The following is an 11483-nucleotide window of genomic DNA, read 5'->3' on the forward strand; positions in this document are numbered from 1 at the left end:
GGGTCCAACAGAAGCCATAACCCTCATATTCCTGGATTCCACTGAGCAGGGAACTCTTCCTTCTCCCAGAAGGATGATTACTTGTCTGCCTTAGATTTCTCACTTTCACTGGAGTCTCCTGGCACCATTAAACAATTTTATATTTCCTTTGTAGTGGTAGCAGTAACACTGAACTGTGAAAATACCCCCCAGTGCTCCCCAGCTCCTTCTCTCCCCTGGCCTCTGACCAACCTCACCCTGGTGAAATGGATTGCAAACAAAAAACTCTGCAAGCACCAGAAACACAGCTCCAGCAAGGGAGCCCAGCCCCTGGCTGCTCTTACAGCGAGTATTGTTGGTGCCACTGCTGCACAGATAACAGCTGTGCCTGAAAGCAAGGCTCAGACATCACAGGTTCAATGTCTGCACTGGGAAAGCCTTTTCTGTGCACTTAAAAGTGCATTAAAATCTTTTCAGGCGTGTACTGTCCTTCCAGACTGAGAGTATTCCATTCCCCTTTTCAATTTTCTAGTTAATTTTAGTTGTTAGCAGCTGTTAGACCCAGACAAATACGGTAGCAATAGTTGCACCTTTTCGTGGGGAGAAAAAGCTCTGCAGCTTATAAGATCTTTTTCTGTTCTATTCAGGAAATTATTAAAACTAATTTTGAACTATGAGAACCTTTTCTGGGTTCTAATTTGAGCCAAGTCTCCTAAAGGACTGGTGTGTGTCACGTACTAGTTTGGTTTGCACATTTGAGAAGAGGGAACTGATGCTTCCCCTGACATAACAGTCCTGTGTTGGTATTTCAAGATGATGGTTGAAATTCTGGCCATTACTGGATCCCAGAGAAATGATGCCTGAGACTGTCATGTTATTGATTGAATATGTGGATAGTCCCATCATGTTTTGAAAGTCACAGCAAGTGAAAACAAAAATAATAATTCCCCAAATGCCAGTGTAATAAATAACATTACAGGAGTCATTGAAAGAGATTGCAATGTATCCTCTGAAAATTTCCTCTTGTGACATTCAAGACATAGAAAGGTGCTTTTTCTGGGACTATTTTTACAAATACCTCTACATAAATATCCTCAATATGTAATACCTTCCTTTCCTCCCATCCCTCAAAGTGCTATCATTCTGCTTCAGAATACTTTCTGTTACCAAGGAATTCCTGATGCTTGCTGGCTCCCTGTAATGGAGATGGCTCCCAGGTTTGTGCCTGAAAGGGATCCCAACAAATCTGTCATGCAGATGAAAATCTGACAGTTGTCCTGTTATCAGTGTAATTACACTGCTGTGTTAATGTGGGAAGAAAAGCTGTGTTTACTTGTGTGAGGAGTTCCTTTGGTTCAGCAGCTGTCCTCTCCTGCTATTACTGCATCTCCCAATATCAAACGCATGAGCTGAGCCTTGGTTTTCAATACAAGTGCACTGCAGCAAGGTAAAATGTTAAGTTAGGCATACATAAATGTTTCTGATGTGAATCTAGTGGAGGATGTTTGACTGACAGGCAGACAGAGTAAGGTCTATTTACATAAAAACAGGCTGATGGAGGGTTCCTGCTCTGCTGCCATTTCTTCCCCAGTGCCTTGCCAGCATTTACGTTTAATTTGCATGGCCTATAATTGCAGACAACAGAGCAGCTCAGCCTCCAGTCCATTCAGATTTTAACATCTCTTACAAAACTGCAAACAAGCTTGCAGATGTCTCTGCAAACCATTGGCTTCTCAAATTCTTCACTGAGTATTTTCCCCTAAGGCACCCAAGGTGTGTTTGAGTGCTGAGGATTTGACCACTGTCAGACAGAAGGATGGAGACCCTGGTGCCAGTCAGGACAAGGCAATGATCAGGCCAAACATCACCTGTCCAGAGCTCAGGATTCTCTCCCTGCACTCTCAGCCTTGAGCAAAGAAAATCCCTTGCAATGCCCCTCAGCCTAAGGATTGGCACTGCTGTGCCCATGTTTCCCTCTCAACATTTGGACAGCGCTCTCAGGCACAGGGTGGGATTCCTGGGATGACTGTGGAGGGTCAGGAATTGGACTTGATGGTCTCTGATTGATGGACTTGATGGATTCTGTGATTCTGCAACTGTTCTCCAGCTGACAGGACAAATGCAGCACAGAAACTGATAATCCACGCAGGGAAGGAGAACTGCTCCCCCACAGTGACAGACCTTGGGATTCCAGAGCCTTACCAGACCAATTCAGAAGCCACTTAAGAAGAGGGGGACTAACATTGAGAATCTTACTTGAAATTTTATCCTCTCAATTTCCTAGGCAAGGAATGTACAATGCCAAATGAGTTATGTGTTAAAAATGAAAGTCCTTATGTGGAAAAGTAAATTAATATTACTGCCCAGCACACCAGGAACACACGAATGTAAAAGGTGTGGTTTACATCTCTGTATTGTCCTGAAATATGTGTCACTATCATTGCAACAGAGCTGAAACACTGCAAAAATTAGAAAGTTGGTTTCCTCTATTTGACAATTCTTAGAGGTTCTGCCTGCCATGAGCCTTAATGTCTGCTGTTATTATGTGGTGTTTCTGTGTGTTGTACGAAATGTCTGGCTTGAAGCAAAATATTGCAGTATGTCAAATACAACACATTTAATACCAATCAGCTGCACTAATTGGAATGACAGTGACATTCTGCACTACACTTAAGAGTGGAAATACCTTACAGACAAGATCCTGACATTTGACTGAGATTCCCTGTTCAGGCTAATGACATTGTTTAGAAATGCAGCCCCTGCAATCACAGCACAGAACTCAAAATGTATTAACACAGTTACAGGATTTACAATATGTCTTAAGCCTTGACAGAAGAAATTCTGCTTATAGAAGGACAAAGTAGTTGTCTCTTAGTCTGTGAAAGAAGGATCTCCTTTTAATTTAATAATGTAAATGCAAAAAGAAAAAAACCAACCGCGCTACTGACTCAAAATTACAGGTTTCCTCTGATCCTGGGTTGAAATTCAGGGTTCTTTACAAACACAGTTTCAAAAAATGGGGATTTTTTTTCCTATTTTTTTTTCCTTTTTCTGAGCCCAAGCATGAAATTCTTTGTGTCAGCCAGAAGAGAAAACTGGTAATCACCCATCTGCAGGAGGAGTCCTGGACAGTTTCCACACACCTATTTAACCTCCTCAGCTCAGGGAGGTGAGCTTGGCACTGGGTATAAAATCCCAGTTTAGCTTGCATGGTACAATCAGCCTTCTGGTAAGACTGAACGTGTGGTGGGATTTGGAGAGTGGAGACACTTGTTCACTAAAAAAAATACCAGTCAACATGAGCAAGGAGAATTGCATAGGAAATAAATTATGTGATACATATCTTATTATTGCATAAGAAAGAATTAACAGCTGGTAATAACAATTAACTGGATTAAAAGCTGCTTTGGGATGGAGGTCGCTCCCTTTTCCAGGTAACACCCAACTCAGAAGGTCAATTTATGGTGACTCCCAAGCACTAGAAAACAGAACTCATTCTGGATAAAAGAGTGTTTTCAAAAGTCAGGATTTTGGGAATAAAACTCTGGACTTCTTAATCATCTCTGGGCAGTAACCACAGAGCGCACTTCCAAAGCAAACCCTGGAACAGGCACCTTGATTGTGACACGACTGACGGGGATGAATAACTGCAACACCTCTGGCTTTCCAGAGGGATCTTGTGGGCTGAGATTCCCTGAAGCACCCAAAACTGAGAACAAAAATCAACACACCTAAAATGAGGATGTTTAAAATTCAGATCTCAATCTTTCTGCACTTTTTTCTTTTCCTAGCAATTAAATAGGATAAACGTTTAATTAAGAAATGTTAAAAAAAGCACACTCCACAGAGCTAGGGACATGAAAAACTTAGAGTGACAAAGAAGCTCGGAGTACTTCTGCCATGTTGGTTCACTGATGATTAAATTGGTTTAAATATTAGCTATAGTTAGAGCTGTGCAAAATAGACTTTGTTTTCCAGAAATTACACAGAACTTTTCAATTTCATAGAATTCTGCACTGCCTCAGTTATGGGCTCCATTTGCAGTGCCGATTAAGTAGATTTTTGCATCAAAAATGCAAATATATACACATATTTGATGCAAAACACTCTTTGCTTGAACACGGTTACGTCTGCTCTGATACTGGCTTGTTGGCGCTCAACAAATTTTTCTGTTCCTGGAACTTCACAGTACATTATGGGCTCAAAACAGACCCACTTGGGGATAAAGAAAACATCCTTAAAGTTATGCAAAACATTCATAACAAAATGCAAATACTGTTTACAGCTTTCAGCATCTCAGTATAGCAACTCATATTCTAAATTGCAACCAGCTACCAGCTACATGGAAAACTTTTTAATCAGCCTCTGTCCCGGATATCTGTGTTGTCATCTTGCAGGAAGGCTGGGCCCAGCTTTAGGTGTGAACCCAGCATCTCAGAGATGGTGGGTTTAGATCCCTTTAACTCTGACACCCACAGAACGAGATTCGTTTCTGCTCAGAAGGTTCTCTGGGAAGGACATTCAGCCAGGCAGGGGCCTGTCTCCTCTGGGGGAGAGAAAACCAATAGTCAACAGATTGGATTTTAATTCCACCACTGTTAAAATGCACCAAAAAGGAACTGGGGCCAAAATAATTATTCACATCACACACTGCTGGGGGTTATAGACTGATGTATTTACATTTTGCCAGGACAAGAAATGTCTTCTGAGGAATACAAACCTCTGCTTCTTTCACCCTTGCACCAGTGATGGATGCAATCCTTGTCATTGCTCCCTGACAGAGCAGCACACATCCCCTCATCCCTCCACACATATTTACCCTGCACTAAGGAAAAAGCCCTCCACCTTCAGGACTCAATATTCCATTTCCTAGCATGCTGCATCAATAACCTAATGGCACTTCTGTCAGTCTTTCCCGGTCAATGCTGCCTCCTCAAGAGATGTCCATAAAACTGCTTCTGTCCACTGGAACGAACTCACAAAATGATTCTGGAGAGTGAGGAAGAAAAAAAACCACTTGCACTGCAAAAGAATGTCAGCTCGTAGAGAAAGAAACACAGGAAGGCCCACGGATGAGAAGTCCAGCAGAGAGGGAACCTTGTTCAAGTGGGTAGCTCAGGTAAGAGCCATTTTCCAAGGAGCAGAGAAATGCTCATCCTGGCACACAGGGCTTCCTTGGGTGACTCCTGTAGGAGTGAAGAGGCTGCTGCCGTGAAAACTGGGAGAACCTCCCCTTCCTGTTTCAGTTTGCTGAATTTTGTGTATTTAGAAAACTCTCCCACCCATTCTCTCGGACATTCCTTGCTTTTCCAGGTGGAAAATGCAGATGGCCACTGAGAACTTCAATTTTCTGCTCTGCAAAGGGCAGCCCCCACAACGGCAACTGAAATGGTGTGGAGAGGCACAAACCAGCTGAAAGAACACTGCACAAAACACACAGTGAAAGGAAAATTGGCTTCACAGGTGAAAAATATCTAAGGTTCAACAGAAACCTTTTGGTTTAAACCAGCCGTCAGATGGTATCTGATCTTTCACATCTGCTCCTTTCTAAACTCAGGCACCTGCAACTGATCCCCCGTGAAAGAAATCTGATTAAAATCAAAATGAAAGAAAATTATGACTGTGTTGGTACTGGATTGTAACAAAAATTGCAGGCTCTGCCTTCATTAGGAGCAAACAGTATATTAATGTAGGAAAAGTAACATACTTTGCATGGAAAATATCTTCATGATCAAAGATCTATGTTTTATATAATTTGCTTCCTTGATTATACAAGGAACTACATGTAAAAATATAGTTTTGCTATAGAGAGGAATTTACATTAAAGGCTTCCCCTGCTCATCTCCTTCAGTCCCCATCTACCCTGATCAATGCACCTCTCCTCACTGCAACAGCCTTCATCAGTCTGGCTCAAACTGAAAGCCAGTAATGGGGCAATTAGTGAGCAACAGCAAAACCCTGGGTAGTGAATAATCCTAGCAGTTTGCAATGCCTAAAATTAAACTGGCATAACTTTTCTATCAGATATCTTAATGATATGCATAAATAAGTCCTATTCAAAAGCCAAAATTTTCTAACATTCCAACCAGACCAAGACATCAGAGCTGGCGTTCAACAGATGCATTGTTGTCACCCTCCAGGTTCTCTTTACTTTGCATTTGGTGTTTTAGATTTTGCTTCCCAGGAAGCCATGCCTGACCCTCAGACTGGAGCCTGTGTGGCTCACAGATAAGTAGCTGCAAGTCTGAATCACTTGTTGGGCCACACAGGGGAACAGATCAAGAGACCTTTTATCTCCTGTGTCAGTCCTTTGCCAAATGCAGGAATGAGAAACATTCAGATTTCACAGAGCAAAACACATGGTGAGCTCAAGGCAAACACAGGACTGAATGAATGGCAAAAGACAACACTTCCCTGACAGAGTTCACTGAAACCCAGAAAAATGAAGTTTATCCTTTTTAAATTGTTCCTTTGTGTAAAAGGGATTATACCGCCTGTGATTTAGTGCTTCTTTAAATGGCTGCTGCTGTAAAAGTAAGATTACCAAAATGAAATGATTTAGGAAGAAAATAGGAAGGCAGATGCAAAAAGGCCCCAGAAGCACCTGAATGAGTTTCTGCTGAATTATTTAGCACAGCTCTGTTCTTGTCCCATCCTGTAACTCGTGTCTACTCTGGTTTATGACTATCATAGTCTGGAAAAACTCCAAGTGAAAAAAGCACTAAGCCCCCTCACTTCAGCAGGTATGGGAGTCTTGCAATAAATACAGAAATATTGCACTGGCAAAACAGTTTCTTCTGATTCCAGATTTTTAAAAGCTAGGTATCTAATTCCACCTTATAGTTAAGAAACATCCTCTAAATTAACTCCATCTTTATATATGGTAAAGGAAAGTACTGTGTTAGAGAAACTCGTTTTCTAAGCTTACGGCGGTTCCTAAGTGATCTCTGAAGAAAATACTCCACCTTAGAGGTGGGGACTGAATTTTGTCAGTGCAGTGCTGAGGATGGCCACCAAATCTCAGCAGGCAGGAAAAGAATGGTTACTGTTTGAAAAATGCAATTGAGACATTTGGAAGGCAGTTCTGGCTGAGTGAGTGAATTAACCCCTGCCCTTTTGCCCTCCCCACTGGCACCTCTCACAGGCTGTGCAGCAGCGTTAACCTCAAGGACAAACATTCTGGCACTTCCCACTGCAGGCTGAAGGATGAGAGCTGAGCAGCACCTTGTGTTGGATGATAAAACGCACCATATGCTCTGAGCCTGCTCCCTTCCTCCTTAACACAGCAGACTTTGCCTCTCTTGTGCCACCACTCCCATGTTTTCTCTTTGAGGCATTTCTGTATTTTCATTGCTTTGCGAAACACCAGCTTTCAGAAATCACTTTGTTACACTGTTTTGGATGCATTTTGTTCTTCCTCATTACTTCTTTCTGTCCTTCCTGGCATTATGTGTTATACCAAATGCTGCTTTCCAACAACATTTCCAAATGTGTAAATCATGAAGTTCCTTGAGATATTTTTGCCAGCGTGATTGAGAGCTCAGACTGACAGCTGATTATCACCATCCCGCTTCCTCCTTTTGTTGATCCTTCACTATTCAAAAGTCAGATGCTTGTCTCCCACTCTCCTCAACTGGAGAGAGCTCTTTTCTACCAGTGTATGCTTTAAATATCCAGTTGAGTAGGAATGCTGTAATAAAGTGATTATTAAGTTATGCTGTTGTGAATGACTGCAGATTACTCACTGTTGTTATGTGCCTGTACTGTGCAAACAGAATGTGGATGATTCACAAGGCACTTCCATCATGTCTGGTTAAACTCACAGGAACGAGATACTTGGAAATGCTTTCTCCCAAACAGAATCCATGCCCAGTTTTGTGAAAAACAATTTCTAAAATAATTTTTAACCACCTGATACCACAATTAAGTGTCCTTTTAAGTTTCAGATTATGAGTATTTAAAGGCAGGGAATCAGCCAGCTACTTCTAGGAAATAGTGAGATGAGAACATTAATGTCATAAACCAACAAATACTCTACCAGCATGCAAAGGGTGCTAAAGAAGCAAGGAAAATTTTAATATACACATACAATTGATACTACCCATTCTTTAAAAAAAACACAATAATGCTTCAAGGATCAAAGCTAACATAAATTTAAATATTTATGTGGGCACTTGCAGAAGGTTTGGGGGAAATGGTTGTATGAAAAACCTTAGCTTTTGATGGACAACTTACCTCATTAAAGATGTAGATATGGGTAACTGTAATTCAGCAGAGAGATGGGTGTTGATCCTGAAGTCCACAGAAAAGCTGCCATTATTTCATTGACTTTGGAAGTGTCAGGCTGCAATCAGCAGAGCCAGGCTTAATGTGCATAACCTGCAGATGACTGACTCCAGCACACATAAACACGACTGTAAAAAGCCAGGTAACTGCTCTAATCATAAACTGAGGAGCATTTTGGATGTCTGGCTTAGCATATTAACAAGACCAAAAGACCCAAATATGAACTAATTAAGGCTCTGTATAAATTATACAAGCTACATTTTTTATCTTATCACTATTTAACAAAAATTGATGTGCTTTTGTGTTTACCAGCTCGTGAGGTCGGGTTTTGTTTCCTAACTCATTGTTTAAGCTGCTGGTTCCAGTAGGTCATAGGAGGCTACAAATTACCCTCATTACCTTATCAATTACAGCATTGCTGAATAAGCTGCATTCCATCATAACATAATCACATTTCAGCATTCAGGCTTCAGAACTTCCTCCTGCTTTTGAGGAATGGTGGCCAGAGCCAATGAACACAGGAAGCATTAACGTGGTCCAACCTGTTGTGTGTGTGACAGACACTGGCCCATCATCACAGCAGCCCTGCCCCAGTGACAAACTTGTGCATCTAAAGGGAATCAACGAGGATTTTTACCTTAAATCACACATGAGGATCGTAGCAAAATGTGTGCTTGCTGTATTTCATCTGGGGTCTCAGTGCCCTGAGCTGAGAATGATCAACTTCCAGCCGACCCTGAAATTGTGCAGGATGTGCTGCTCCAGCTGGATCCCTACAAATCCATGGAGCCTGATGGGATTTATCCAAGAATCCTCAAAGAGCTGCTGATGTCATTGCAAAACTCAGTGATTTTTGAGCAGTCTTGGGAATCCAGGGAGGTCCCAGCTGACTGGAAGGTGGTGAATGTTGTCCAGGTTTTCAAGAAGGGCAACGAGGAGGACCCCAGAAGCTACAGACCTGTCAGTGTCATCTCCTTCCACATCCTTCACATTTGCCACTTGGAGAGTTTTCCCCTATTTCTCAGCTACAATAATTCATTGCCATTTTTTTTCTGCTTTTCATTTGATGGTGAGATGTCCTACATCAGCAATTTTTCTCAGAACAAAAGGAAAACTAAAAGGATACAGCTAAAAACATCTCAAGTCCTCTCTGACTACTTTGTGGGGGAAAAAATCTCAACAGCTTTATCAGAACTGTAGAAACTGTCTAACCCCACCAGCTGACACTTTTGAATTTCATCCTTTCATAAGCAGGGAGTAAAACATTTATTTAGACCTGATGATGCTGTGACTACTGGCTTGTATTGCAGTGCTGCTTTTATGCCTTAAGCTTTATTCTCAGCTGGCAACAAGATCCTGTGATGGGCTAAAACTCTAAAATTTAAAAAGTCGCCATCGCAATCATTATCAGCTTATTCTTATGTTCAAAAAGCTCTGCACCAAAGGCTGTTCAATGGGCAGAGAGCTCAGAGCAGGGCGAGCTCCTCTCTTTCCTGAAATATCATCAGCACTTCCACAGGTAGAGATTAAAAGTTCAGCTTTTTGAAGAGATTCCAATTAGTTCCAGGTAAAATACATATTGCACTTACACATACATTGCCTATGATTAAATTAGATCTTTCTTGGCTTAACAGAATTTTGAAATATTTCTGGAGGCACCATTTTCGCTCGGCCATTCCATGTTAGCACAGCTTTCAGAAACCCACAACTTCACTGCAGTGTGACAGACCAGTTCCAGAATCTGTTACACACAGTGCCAAATGTGCGTGGGCAAATTTGCCTCTCTTCTTTTCTGCTTGTTTTAGTACTCATTACATGAAGTGCAAAGGACTTTTTGCAGATTTGTCACTACTTTTTTGCCTTTGCTATCTCATTTTTCTTCCTGGCAGGGAATTCAGTCACTGAATTCCCATTAGGTGTTTTTATTTATTCTGTTGGGTTTTAATCTGCAGTTACCGCTGTTCTTTAAGCTGACCTGTCCCACACCACTTAGGTAAAAGAACTTCACGGAATGGGTGTGGAATCAAGCTGTGGTGCAGTTAAAATGCTATTTCTTTTATGTACAACATTATTAGTAGCTTATATTATATATACCTTTTGATGGCTCTTGGTTTTATCTCTTCAAAGTAGTAACTTTCTTTTTACTGCTCTAGAAGATAAATAATGTTAGAGAAAGTGTGATCACAAACAGCTTTTTCCACAAATGGAACAGTCCTCTGAGCCACATGAGGGTACTTGCATCACCAAAGTGTAAAACAGCAGCAGCCTGAAATGGATCTCCACCACGACTGAACTGCTGGTCTGGTAATTATTGATCAATAATAATAATACATAATAACAATATAATTATTATTTCTCAATGATAATATCCTTGTTCTCTCAAGGACTGTTAAAACACACACCCATTTCTGAGCGTGGCAGGACTCACTTCTCCAGGTCAGTGGCCTGGCCACGGGGTCTGGTGTGAAGGCAGTGGAGAATTAGAATTAGGTTGCACCAAGCCTTATCTGTTTCTTCTTTAGGACTTGGGCCCTTCTCAAGCAGATCAGCGCTCACAGGGCTCTTCAGTCATCTGTGCTGATTTGCCCCCTAAGACACAGAGATCAATTATTTCAATGGAGCAAAGTTGGGCACTCTGTCCTCATCAGACCTGGCCCCACAGTGAGCTCCCCCCCAGCAGGCAGGGACAGAGCCCAGAAGTGCTGATTTTGTTAGCATGGGGCCTGAGATAATATCCTCTGCCTCAGAAGGGTTTCCTGGTTGGCCTCGTTACTTCACTGACACAAATAAACACCTTTCAGCACCTGCTGAATTTACTGGACTAAATTAGTGTTTGCTCACAGGCTACAGGCAAAAAAAACCCCAACACTTTATTTGGATTTTACTTCTTAATCTTAGCTTCATATCTAATGAATGGGATTAATTAAGGCCATTAAGTGCTCATCAAATAACTCAGAGAGAATCAATTGAATGTTTCAATAATTTTGCTAGAGCCCAGCACTATTGACTTCTCTGCAAAAGTGTGGGAAGGCCAGTGTTGAGATGATGACTGGAGGAACTAACAGAGGGAGGAGTGCAGCTCAAATTTACAGAAAGCACCCAAAGGTGAGCAGGAAGTGTGTCCCTGAGGCAGAGCACCACACCCTGCCATGAACCTTAAGTTCACGAAGGATTTCTCAGGCATGTGTGGGAGGAACAGAAACAATTTCCATCCAGGG

The sequence above is a fragment of the Corvus hawaiiensis genome, chromosome 14 (genome assembly GCF_020740725.1).
Source record: "Corvus hawaiiensis isolate bCorHaw1 chromosome 14, bCorHaw1.pri.cur, whole genome shotgun sequence".
Taxonomy (NCBI): Eukaryota; Metazoa; Chordata; class Aves; order Passeriformes; family Corvidae; genus Corvus; species Corvus hawaiiensis.